Below are 13,990 nucleotides of genomic sequence, written 5' to 3'. Positions count from 1 at the left end.
TCAAACCTGATGTATCTAAATAAATGTAGATACAAATGAGATTTGAGACGGAGGGCAAGATTTTCAGTGAATAACAATAAGTGTTTCTTAGATGACAGGACGAGTCCTGACAGCAGGTAAGAGAGGACACTGAGGGGTGTTTGAGGTGACTCTGAATCCCTCCGTATGAACAGGACTTTGTGTGCTTATATCACCGTAGGGCACAGGAGTGTGTCTGAGAAAGCTGTGTGCTGCTGGGAGTCTCTGACACACAGCTTAACCTGAAGGACTCTTACTAGACAGGGACACAACACTGCCTGACTCTGAAAGTTTTGAGTTGAAGTTTTATTTTATTCTTTTTTTTTATTTCAAGAACACTGACAAGGGTCAAGACAGTCTATGTGTCATACTGAGAGTTACATCCAAAAATATTTATTGATTTTTTTAAATATTTGATTCCAGTCAATGAGAACTAATGTTTTCAAGCCTCAAAATAAACACAAAAGCAAAGAATGGAAAAGAATGCAGATATCTTATACATTTGTATATAATGTTATTTATATGTATGTTATGTTATTTATATAAAAAAAAGTATTGTAAAGAAATACTAATTAAAATTGTTTTGTTTAGTTTACATTTTTCAGTAATGTTCAGTTTTATTTTTATATCTGTTAACAAGAAGGTTTAATAACACTGTTTCAGGAATTGTTTGCAAACGTGGATGCTGTGTTTTAAGAGACTGTCAAACATTCCATCCAGTTTTTTCAAGAACTGTAAAGTATGCTTTACATTTCAAGCTTGAATTTAAGATAACTTAGAATAGAATAGAAATAGAAATAGAAACATTTATTTCATGTTTGCCTCTGCTAGCTCTGGCTCATCTGATCCTCTGACTTGACCAAGATCCTTATTGTTCAGCCCAAAGCATGCTCATATTTTATTCTAGCAAGGTTACATGTCTGCAGATCGCAGCCAAGGTTTGTGAAAAATTATAAGAGGATGGCCTCATTATTATGAGTGGCTTGTATTTGTGAATTTCTTGAGGCTGTTTTGTGCATGTGTGTGTGTTTGTGCGTTTTTGTTTGATGTCTGGGAAGATAGTTTTTTTGATGACCCTGGAAGCCCCACTGAAATCCAGATTCATCATTCCGGTTGTGTTGTGAATCACCATTGAGACGTGGAGCAGCTCAATCTCTGTCTCTCTCAGGCAGGACTGGAATTAAAGTCAGATAAAATCCACTTCTCGGAAGCAGTCTTGAAAGGAAAAGTGTGCTGCAGAACAAGGACAGGAAGTGACCGTTCTCATTAGGGTGCCGCTCAAACACAGATGATTACAGTACGAGCAGCACTGCTTTTCCAGCCCACGCCAGCAAATGAGATAATAACACTGTATTTATATGCACGGCTGCAAAGGTCACTGGGTAATGAAAGCTCCTCCTTTGCCTTTATGCTGGTTGAACCTCATGTCCTGAGTACTGACTTCCTTTTATTTGAAAAGATTTAAAGCGATGAGTAATGGACTTCCATCCTTGAAGTGACACTACAGAGCAGAACAACCAGCAGCCATTAATCATAATGCCAGAGCATGAATACAATCACCAGACAGAAACTTAATGTGTCCTGCTAATGTGACTGACCCACATTTGAGTGTTGACTTTGACACCAGTTGAAAATGACTCATGAATGTCAGACATTAAACAGTTAACTGATTTTATCCCATATTAACATGAGCGAGGCCTGTCTAATTTGATGGCTTAACCCAGAGGGAATGCTTCCTTTTTTATTTTTAAGGATAACTTCTATTTAGGGCTAAGTTTATATATTTAAACTTATATTGAATAATTAAGATTGTTTGAATGTATTTATAAAGTCATGCTCAAGGCTACACTTTAAAATTTAAGTTTTCACTTTAAGTTTTCTATTTTAATACACTTTGAAATGTTTTAATACATTTGTCTTTTTTTTTTTTTTTTTAAATCTTGCACCAAATTTTGAAAGATGCATCACAAAAGTATTAAGCAGCAGTTTTCATAATTGATAATAATAAGAAATGTTTCAAATCAGCATATTGGAATTTAAAATTTACTGTAAATATGTTACTGTAAATGTTACTGTATATTGTAATAATATTTCACAATCTTACTGTGTATTGTATTTTTTAATGTGGCTGAAAGGGTTGTGATGGCCTTTAGCTGTGATAGTTTTCATAATACAGCATACCTTAATAGTGCATTTAATGATTATTTGCATCATAATACTGTATCAGGACTACTCTGTTCATAACAAGAGATAATATTATGACTATTAGGATAAAGTCAGGTTATCTGTGCTTCAAATGCTTGTTAAAATTGAGATTTCTTTGCAGTGTGGTATTTTAAAGACTAAGAATCAGATAATGCCACTATGTGAGCGTTTAACTTCTCTAGTACATTCATTCTAGCAGAACTTGCCTGCATTTGTTGTTCTTATGTGGCATCATGACTGGATTGTACAGATGAGAACCAGGACAGCAGCTAGTTATACAGTAATGTCAGGTCATTGGAATTAACTTTACTTTCCCTAAACGTAATGGTGTGATCGTCTTAACAGAGATTATCGTGGTCGAGTGAGGTAAATCTGTCTGTTTTATTTTACCTGTTCATGTCGTCTGCCGTCAAACAGACTACAGTGCTGTTTATTTTCATGGCCTGCCACAGAAGCTGATAAATTATGCATTTCTTCTTTAAATAATGCTTTGAAAACATGGGGTAGGGGTGAAAGAAATAAGACAAATAATAAGCCATAGAAAAATTTTGACATGAGCTAGAAACTAATTTCTTGGCTGTCAGAGATAAGTAAATGTGATGTTGTTTCTGTCTCTTTCTACTGCAGTATAAATGACTTTGTATGTTTACCACAGCACAAAGCATCAAACATTTATGACGCAGCCAGACAGAAGAGCTGTAAAATATCAGTAGAATGAGCTGCAGCAGACTGAGTCCTCTAGCTCTACAAAACTAACACGATGCCCGAGAGACCTTTGAGGAAGTTCAAACCCACTATTTAAAGAAGAGTCAATCCTTTAAAGGAATAGTTCACTCAAAAATAAAACTTCTGTCATCATCGATTCAACCTTATGCCTTCTAAGCCTGTATGATTCACATAAATGGAGATGTTTTGCAGAATGTCCAAGCTGTTCTATTCCATACAACAAGGCTGCATTTGTTTAATATTGTGAAATATTATTACGATTTGAAATAACTGTTTTCTGTTTTAACGTGTTTTAAAATTTCATTTATTACTGTGATGCAAAGCTGAATCTTCAGCAGCCTTTACTTTAGTCTTTAGTGTCACATGATCCTTCAGAAATCATTCTCATATGCTGATTTGCTGCTCAACAAAACATTTCTTACAGTATATCAATGTTCAAAACAGTTGTGCTACTTAATATTTTTGTTACCCTTTTTTTTTCTTTGAGGTTTGTTTGATGAATAGGTTTTAATGTCACTTTTGATTAATTTAATGTGTCCTTGCTTAATAAAAAATATTAAATTCTTCCAAAAAAGAAATATTTTGAATGGTAGTGTACATTTCAGTGCCATTTGATGTCATTAATGTAAAACTTGAAGTAATGTGTAATTATCAATGAATAATGACTAATTTCAGTGTCTTCTTCAACAATATATTGAAATACTTATATACTTTATAAAGGCGAATAAGGGCTTTTATTTGCCTTTTTGGAGCTTGAGAGAAAGAATATATAATGAAACCTCTATTGAAGCAATGATAACAATAGAAGTCTGTAATTATTTAATAATGTGATGCATAGAATTAAATATAATAATACACTTGCCTTGGTCATTGATGTGCTCTATTGATGTGTTGATACTAAACGTGTCCCTCCCTCAGGGTATGCCTGCCAGTAAAGTGCGCTACAGAGTGGATCAGGATCTGTCTCTGTACAGTGGAAGTATCTTTGATGTGGAGACGGACACAGGACGAGTTATCACCAAAGTCAACCTGAATGAGCAGCCCAATGCCATCTTCAGGGTGAGTCTGAGCCGACAGGCCGTCCTTCCGCTGTTAAACACTTCAGTTGTGTGAAGTTGAGTGGTGGTACTAATATGCACACAACTTGAGTTGGAATCCAGGACAGTGTGATTAAAATTAAAGAGTTTATAAAGAACAGGATTGAGAACGAAATGGCTTGGATACATCTGATTTTTGGACATACTAATTTGGCTAACAAGTCAAACCTAGACTTTTATGGCAACACATCAAGGTTTATTTCATAATGCTAATGAATTAGATATCAAGAACTAAAAATGACCGCTAGCCTGTTTACTTTTACATATACTAATATATTTTTAACATTTTAACATTTTACTATTGTTCATTGTTAATTCATTTTCATTCATAATACATTAACTAATGTTAATTTATACATTCAAGTATAAATTAACATTAATCAATCTATTATGAACAAACATGAATTAACAATGAACAAAAGCATATTCTTAAGCTTACATTAACCTAAATTAATGAAGGTAGTGAAAGTATTGTTCATTTGTAGTTTACAAAAAAAACACTTTTTGTGAAGTGTGCTGTATTCATGTTGATATTAAATCCAGCATCAAGCAAAAGTTAAGTCAGGTTAAGAGTTCTCCTTCTGTTTTTAAAGGCCAATTCACACTGCACCGACAGATGCAGACAAATGGCAAAAGACAGGCTCATTGGGTTTTGTCGGATCATTGTGTTGTCCCTGTCGGCATCTGTTGCTGTTGGTCTGCACTTGTTTTCACCGATTAAACATGTTGAATTGGTGTTTGTCAGGTCTTGGAATGTCTGAGAAGTGACGTACTGTAATGTGTTTTGTCTGTGTCTGTCGGTGCAGTGTGAATTGGCCTTAAGATGATCAGAAATAAAAATGGTTCGTCAGATGGCCACCAATAAAATACCAGTATGTAACTTATGTAATGTGCCCAATTACGCACATGCATGCCATGTAGGCAACAGCTGTAGGTTTTTTTTTTTTTTTTTTTTTTTTTTGGTGACGTGACATACAGTGACCCATACTCAGAATTCGTGCTCTGCAATTAACCCATCCAAAGTGCACACACACAGCAGTGAACACACACACACCGTGAACACACACCCAGAGCAATGGGCAGCCATTTATGCTGCGGCACCCGGTGAGCAGTTGCCTTGCCCCGCTCAAGGGCACCTCAGTCATGGTATTGCAAGCCCGAGACTCGAACCCACAACCTTAGGGTTAGGAGTCAAACTCTCTAACCAACAGGCCACGACTTCCCCACAAACCATTTAGTCAAGTAAAGTCAAGTCAAGTCTGCTTTATTGTCAATTCTTCCACATGTACAGTACAGTACATACATACAGATAATCGAAATTGCGTTACTCTCAGACCCCCGGTGCATACAGATAACACTAACATTAGAGCCTAAAAATCTAGATCAAATATAAAATATAAGATAAAACTATACAATAAGGGAATGTAAAAAAGACATAATAGAAAAAATAAAAATAAAAATAAGGTTAAATAAAAGCAGCGCAAGGCACATGGCAGATAGAGTGCAAATCAGTGAACAAACAGTGCAGATAAAAAGATTTTTAGTGCATAAAAAAAGCTTATTCAGTCTGATTAAAGTGACAAAGGGCTCAAGAGCAGTTATTTTATTTAAACTGACTGATGAGGTGGTAGAATGATGTCAGTTCCATGGTGAGTTCCATTTCCATCCAGTTCCATTTATGTCACCTTTATGTCATACTATTCTATTAATAAGTCAAAGAAGTATACTGTTGTTAAGCAAGCCACCATTGTGCTACTACTTGATAGAAAAGCACAAAACAAACTTTAAAATATTTATTCATAGCAGTCAAAGTAAAACTAAAACTATCAGCACACATGATAGTCATTAACTAAGTGTATATCTGTCATGACATCTCTTTGAGAGTTTAGCATGGTAACATACATGGCAGTATTAATGTGTGATTATATTTATTATAGCTATGGTTATATCAGATTGAGTTAGGACCTATCAGTCTGTGCTATCTAGAGTTTCATGACGGAATTTGTGTTTCTACAGCATACTCACAATGAACCTGTGTACACTTCAGTTGCTTTCTCCTCTACTATGACCTGAATCGATATATAAATCAATTAGCCTAACATTAAGTGAGCTCAAATCAATTTACCTTTTAGCAAATGTTGATGTAGATGTTTTCTGTGATAGAATGACTTTGTTTGGGAATGAGGGCTGACACAACATTTAATCAATAACATGTACTTCTCAGGATGCATTTTTAAGATTTAGAAAAAGATAAATGCAGCATGCATACTTTATATATACTTTGTGCCACTATTAAGTACCTGATCAAAAATTAGACATGTCTGTCTGTCTGTAAAATAATAGATTTGACAGCAAAGTTTTTGTAATGTTTTCATGTTCATATTTACAATAAAAAACTGGTTCAATGATAAATAATGATGTCTGACATTGTGAAAAAGAGAAATCCTTAAAGCAGTCCTATTATGCTCTTTTACAAAGTCTTGATTTTGTTTTGGGGTTGTACTAGAACATGCTCTCATGCTCTCACGCATTATTTTTCACATAATTTACATTATTACAATACCTTTGTTCCCAGTCTGGCACAAACGGCTCGATTAGTTTCGGCTTTGATGAAGGCCCGCCTTCCGAAAAACAAAATGTGTTTTGATACGTTAGCTGTCCCAGTGCGTTGTGATTGGCGAACAGCTTAGATGGTGTTTCAGTGCTGCCACACCCCTTGCCAAAGCAGCAAGTTCTGTCTGTTCCGGTATAGTTAAGGATGGCGTCAATATTGGCATATCAATTTGAGCCAGATTCAGACATTATAACATGAATTGCAGTTAAACTGTTATACAGTCTAATTTATTTATACAATAGTCCAGTGTTTCCTACAGACTTGCACTCTATTTATATGCAAATTCAAATCCAAATGTTGGAGTGGTAGAGATCAAGGTTTCCCCGGTAACGGCTGTACACAAAGCAATGCTCCGTTCACAAACGCTGCTTTATCAGACATTACATGCAAGATGAAATGAAAAAGACATCCAATTTTCTGAAGACAGTCGGTTTCCTTCAGAAATACAGTGATATAAAAACACCCGCACTCAATGTATGGGAAACACTGTAGTCTCATAATTGAAGTGTAAATTTCAGATTAGGCCTACATCATTGTCCAATATTGTACTGTCAGCAATTTATTATAAAAACATTTTCATAATTGTAACATACATATTTACATACATAATTATTCAGGTGCATGTGTAATAACTTGGAGTGGACTTTGAGATCTGTAAAATACACACTACACACTGACTAAAATTCAAAAAGTAAAAAAGCATAATAGGACTCCTTTAAATAAAATCGAGTTGAAGACTTGCACCAATTAATTTTGTATTCATGTTGGTTTCAAACATTTCTTTTTAAATGAATGTAGCTTTTTTGAGAATTGAAATGGATTAAATGTACTTTAGAAATGTCCAGTGGTTTGACCATCAAGCGAAAAAAAAAATGACATATTTTCCTTTTACCTTGGATACAAATGTGTGTCCAACTTTTTCAAACAAGTTTTCAAATAAACATGTTTTTAAAATGCTATGGCATTTTAAATGAGTATCAGCAAGTTTTCTTGCATTTTCATGATGATTTTCAGTTTATTATATTTTAATACAAAGCTCCACTACATCTTTTATTAAATATAAAAATATTAGGCATTGAAATTTTAATTCAGACACAAGTCGCTGTCTGTATGAACTGCATTTTAATGTATTTTTCATGACCTCTTCTCGTAGCTGGTGGTCATCGCCTATGATGAAGGAGAGCCGGTGAAAATGAACAGAACTACAGTGGAAATCACTGTGCTTCAGCCCTCCAGGATTCCCATCTTCACAGAGGAAGAGTACAGGTGGGTCCTGCTGTCTATAGAGGCAGAGAGAACAGACATTTACTTATTTATGACATGTTCTCTTTGAGCTCTGTGAGTCAGAATTAGTTTAGCACATATTCCCCGCAGGCTGATTCAGAATCTCTGCATGAGTAATGAGTGTTATCTGTTAATATGTGACTAGCAGCACTGAGAGGTTGACTTGAGCTGCTCTACCACAGTCAAACGCTGTTGTTTCCAAAACTGCTGATCTACTGGGATTTTCATGCACAACCATCTCTAGAGTTTACAGAGAATGGTCCGAAAAAGAGAAAATATCCAGTGAGCGGCAGTCATGTGTGCAGTCATTTGTACACAGTCTGTCTGACTGTGGATTTGTGGAGTCCAAACTCTTTAGAGATGGCTTTGTGTGGTTTTGTGGAGTGATGAGTATTTGGAGATCTTTTTCTGAGGTCCTCAGAGATTTCCTTGGTTTTTGCCATGATATACTTCCACAAACCTAATTAAACTTTGATAGATCCCTGTTCTTTAAATAAAACAGGGCAGGCAATGACACCTTGTAGTCATTCCATTGATTGAAAACACCTCTGAACAGACTAATTTCTCCTTCAAATTAACAGCTAATCCTAAAGATTCACATACTTTTGCCACTCACAGATATGTGATATTGGATCATTTTCTTGAATAAATAAATGACAAAGAAAATATTTTTGTCCATTTGTTTGATTGGGTTCTCTTTGTCTAGTTTCAGGACATGTGCAAAAAATCTGAATTTTTTTTTTTTTTTTAATTATTATTATTTTAAATGAGGCATTCAATGACTGACTAATAACCTTTTCTTTGCCATTAAAGAGAAATTACTGAACCTAAACATAAATGCTCATTTAAGAAGCATGAAAATCTCAGAAAAGTCTCAGACAGACTCAGAGGTTTTTGCATCTGAATATGTATATGTGTATGTATATGTGTGCTTGTGTGTGTGTGTGTGTGTGTGTGTGTGTGTGTGTGTGTGTGTGTGTGTGTGTGTGTGTATACCCAGGTACCCAGATGTTGACAGGTATGAGAATGAGAAAAGATGAGAAAGATGCGTATGAGAAAGATGCGTTTCATACAAGATCTGGCAACTGGACAACCTTGGAATTTGTTGTCATGATTATTCATAATGAGGTTATTTAGCTGTATTTTAGGGTATTTTACAGCAAACAGGTGTGTGTCATTTTCAAGATGGTGTAAAACATCCAATGTCTTCAGAAAGTATTTAGACCCCTAAAAATGGGCCTTTTATATGCATTGAGACTTTTCATCCAGTACTTTGTAGCAGTATTTTGGCAGCGATTGCAGTATTGAGTTTTCTGTTTCTTCCAGCAGACAGTCTGCAGGGATTCGAGCTGTTTCTCTGTCTGATTAAATGTGGACTGTCTGTCATTATTGATGGTGTCTAGCTTAAAGCCATAGCAGGTCCATTCAAGTACAGTCAGGAATCTTTCCTGAAGCACTGCAGTGGCTGTTTGCACCTGTACATCACTGATTCTTCAACATGGTTTGCGGGGCTTCTTGAAGGGAGTAGTGGCATTGACAATAATGGAGGTCGCTGTGCTTCTGGAGGTCATTTTCTTTCAGCCCCAGAATGATTGTCTTATTAGTCATATTTAAAACTTATGTGAATACATAAGTAGGTTTTGTACATTACCATTTAAAAGTCTGAGATCATATTGCGCAACTGTTTCAACATTGATAATAATGAGAAATTACCAAATCAGCATATTAGAACGATTAGAACTGAAGGATCATGTGACACTGAAGACTGGAGTAATGATGCTGAAAATTCAGCTTGGGGTCACATTACATTTAAATATTTAAATATTACACTTTCAAAGGGCAAAGTGTAATAATATTTCACCATTTTACTGTTTTTGCTGTATTTATATTCAAATAAAAGTTTGAGCATAAGAAATTTATTTTTCGAAAACATTTAAAAAATCTTACTGACCCCAAATTGGTCAATAATGCTACATACCTTTTTATTTGATTTTAATTTCTTGGTATTATTTTGTGCTGTACTAGATAACATACTAAGAAAGGTTATATTAATCTTAAAATTCCCTTATGAAAGAGACATACTGAGTTCATTTCCATGTTCATAAACTCTACAGAAATTCTTCAGCTCCATGTCTTCCTTGAAGACCTGTCATTCACTGTGAGCTGTGGGATTTCTATCAGTGTGTCTATTGAAGCACGTCCAATCAAGAGAATATGTAGTAAAGGTCTGGCGCTGATCAGATGTAGCAGCAAGCAACTGAACTCAATTTGTGTCATAGTCAGGTGTCCTCAAACTTCATTTGAAGAGCTTGTAATTGAGAGTTTGATCTATTATTTCAAAAGTGTATTTAAATCAACCGAGTTATCATCAGTTTCTAAGATAAAAGACTAACTCTTTGAGTAGTGAATTGAGTAGTTTAGCTTGTTATCTTACAGTAGGTGATGTGTTCCTGGATTATAGTATGTCACTGCTTACAGGTAAGCAAACTTCACTTCTGTGTTGTGTTATGTTTGTTTCTGAGAACATGATCTCTCTGAAGCATTGCCTAAATTTCCAAGTCCTACTGATGTATCTCACAGCAGCAGTTTCCATAGCGATTATGGATAAAAAGTCAGTCTATTTTAGGCTTGAGCGATTGGCCATTCATCGGTAAGATTGATATATCACAGCTGGCCTGAAATGAGCTAAACTCCTGTGCTCGATTGGACCAGTGTGCTAGTCTCATTAGCAAAGCTGAATATACAGCCAAATGACTTTTAACTGTTCATTTGTCTGTGTAAATTAATTATAAATGAACTAACAACATGTGTATGAATTTATTGCAGCATTTGATGTTTAAAATAAGCATATTTTAGCTGAACAAGTGAACAGCATGGTGCACGTGCAACAGATCAACAAAGAAATAAATACTTCAAAAGTGATATTCTTTAAAAAAAAAAAATGTTTTCAAAGTTCTTTTTGAAGAGTTCTTTTCTGATAAAGTATCTCAGTTTTCATAAAAAAATATTAAGCTGCACACCTGTTTTCAACATTGAAAATAATAAAATGTCACTTGAGCACCAAATCAGTATATTAGAATGATTTCTGAAGGATCGTGTGACACTGAAGACTGAAAATTCAGATTAGCCATCACAGGAATATAAAAAATTAAAAATGACATTTTAAATATTATATAAAAACAGAAAAAAGGTAATTTTCATAGTAATACTAATTCACAATATTACTGTTTTTACTGTATTTTTGTTTAAATAATTGCAGCCTGAGTGGGCATACGATAATTAATACGAAAAATTGCATTAAAAAAAAAACTGAAAAATAAAGAACAAATAATTATAATGTTACCCATGGTTTTCTGCACCATTATTTAATTTGTATTCATTTTTGTGTAGCAAAAATAATAATAATTTAGTTTTAAATTGCCTTTTTTGCTACTGTACTTTTTAAACTTGAACTCTCTAGATTAACTAATAACTTCCTCATTAGTTCATGGTAATTTGGCAAACCAAGTTTCTAGACACAAATGTGATTAGGTGGTTGTGATTTAATAACAAGCAATTTTTATAACTTAATAACTGGTCTTTTTGGATTTTAAAAGCTTTACATATTTTTGGAAATGAAACATTTCTTGTTTTCTACTTAATGGTATTTTCTATTTTTCTAGTGTTCTCGAGGTTTTGTAAGAAATGTGATGTTGAGAAGATAATAAAGTTGTATTCTGTCTCTTTCCAGCGGTGGGATTTGAGTTTTTCAGCCCATTCAACTGTAATGTTATGCAGTCTGTCCATTCGGAGAGGCCTTGGTGTGTAAAGCAGTGGGTCAGAGAGAACAGTTCACAGGAAGATCTCATGGCGTGAGTTATAGAGAGCATGCAGCATTTCTTTGTAGACCTCATTAGGCTGTGGACTGTGGCTGGAACACTCTAGAGATCTGATTAAAGCACACCAGATCAAAATGGGTTAAATGAAGACCTGTGAATCTATCATACATTAAAGGTGCTATGTGTAAGATTATGACTCTTCTAAAGCATGAAAATAATATGTTTGCAGATATTTAAGAAACATGCTAAGTTAACATACTTGTTTATCTGAAAAACAATGCTACTGTCAGTTATTCTCCTTTGCAAATGTCAGTGTTTGTTTTGGTTTGTGAAACCCGCCCACTGCCAGTTTACCCAATTGTATTTCGGCACCCTGGTTGACAGTTGGCGGAAAACACAGCGTATTACATTTCATTCATCATCAAATGCGCTCGTTCCTGTTTGTGTCATCAATCTGGCAACCTACGTGCACTTCAAGTCTGAGGAGGAGGTGCCGGGTGAAAAAACCCTCTCCAATATTTTGAATTTGGACTGCAATACCTAATTCAACCACTCGGTGCCAATCCTGCAAACAGCACCTTTAAGTATTTTAAACAATGAAAGAAAAGTATTTTCTTTTGGATGCCAGTAGCTCTATCATGTATTGTTTGTCAAATTGAGTCTTTTGACTGTGTGATGTTTATAACTGTAAAACGATTTGATCATTACTGTGGAAATATCCACACTAAATTTTTCATCGAGGTTGGCTCAGATCTGTCAGGAATATGGTTTGCAACACAAGGTGTCTTGCAGTATGAATATTTAGACATGTAAACCTCTACATTTATGAAAGATTTATGTCCTTCTTTATATAAGATCTCTGAGGACAAGTTCATACATTCTCAAGGTATTGCTTACCAACAAGTGATATGCACATACAAGTGCACACTGCAGGGATGTTGTCTTCTGTTGTCACGTCTTGTAATCATCATTGTGTGCTTTGCCCAGGGCCTCTGTCGCATTGACACCTCTACACTTTCAAACACAATAGATGAGTCTCGCAAAACCTGTCAAGAACATGTCTGGGTCATATTTCACCCCAAAACAAATGGTTTTGCATAAAGAAAAACATTTTTTTGTACTGTGACATTTTCTTGACATTTACAGTAAATGCATCCTTCCAACTTCTCATATTCTCAAATCAATTGTGAAGAATTTCTACTTCATGGTTGTAAATGTTGTGATGCTTTTAATATATGCTGATTTTTATTTTTATTTATTTTTTTATTTTTTATTTTTTTTACTTTTATACATAATAAATACTATTTTACATTCAAGAGAAAGTAATGAGTGTCATTGAGGATAATGAGAACCACAAAAAAACTGTAAACTTGACATCATCATGATGTCAATCTCAAAATGCAACAAACAAAAAGGGTTTCTTTATGCAAAATACATTGTGCATATTATTCTTATTTGCTTACGATTTGGGGGTGAAATGTGACCTGGACATGTTTTTGTGAGATTCACCAAACTGAATTATTCATGCTTGAGTTTGTGTATTTGCATGTCTGTGGGTGTGGGAGAGGAAGGGAACGAGAACAAAAAATATTTAAACACTTTACCCAGCCAAAAGCAACAAAGACAAAGAAAGAAAGAAACGTCTGTGTATGATTCTTATTTTCTCTTTTACTCTGTTTATTGCTACAGACCAAATTATCTTTTGCTCAAATTAATATAATGTACATTTTTCTAAAGACCAATTTAACTTTTGCTCAGATGTAGTTAATGTAAAAAAAAAAAAAAAAAAAAAATGTATATGCATGTTTGTTCACAATCCCAATACCAATCATTTGGTATTTTATTTTATGTTTTATTTTTTATTAAGTTGTTTTATGGCTCAATTTTATAGACACTTCCTTCTATTTTCAGTTGATAGCAGATAGCATCATGGGATATTATAAAGTGTATTAGTTTTACCTCATTTCTTCTCTGACCTATAAAGTTAAGTAAGAAGCATTACAGCTTATCCCTATTTCAATATGTTTGCATGGTTTGATGGCCAGTTGTATAGACATATTTTCATTTGATATCACCTGGTTTAGTGTTTCTGAATGTCCATTATGAGCCGCTTGGAGATTAGAACTGTTATACCTTTTATTATGTGCGCAGCTCTCTGGAATACTTGATGGTGATTAGACAACCTCCCTATTCTGCTCCGCTCTGCGTCGGGGTCTGATCTCTCCGTC

The 13,990-nt window shown here is 34.7% G+C and overlaps 1 pseudogene; it reads left to right on the top strand.

Moving 5' to 3' along the window:
* The window catches only part of LOC109044957, a 115,434-nt pseudogene that overhangs the window by 76,728 nt on the left and 24,716 nt on the right, over window positions 1–13,990 (top strand).

Source organism: Cyprinus carpio, chromosome A13 (assembly GCF_018340385.1).
Source record: "Cyprinus carpio isolate SPL01 chromosome A13, ASM1834038v1, whole genome shotgun sequence".
In the NCBI taxonomy this organism is placed as follows: domain Eukaryota; kingdom Metazoa; phylum Chordata; class Actinopteri; order Cypriniformes; family Cyprinidae; genus Cyprinus; species Cyprinus carpio.
The sequence above is the reverse complement of the archived record's forward strand: the minus strand, read 5'-3'. Positions and strand labels throughout refer to the sequence as shown.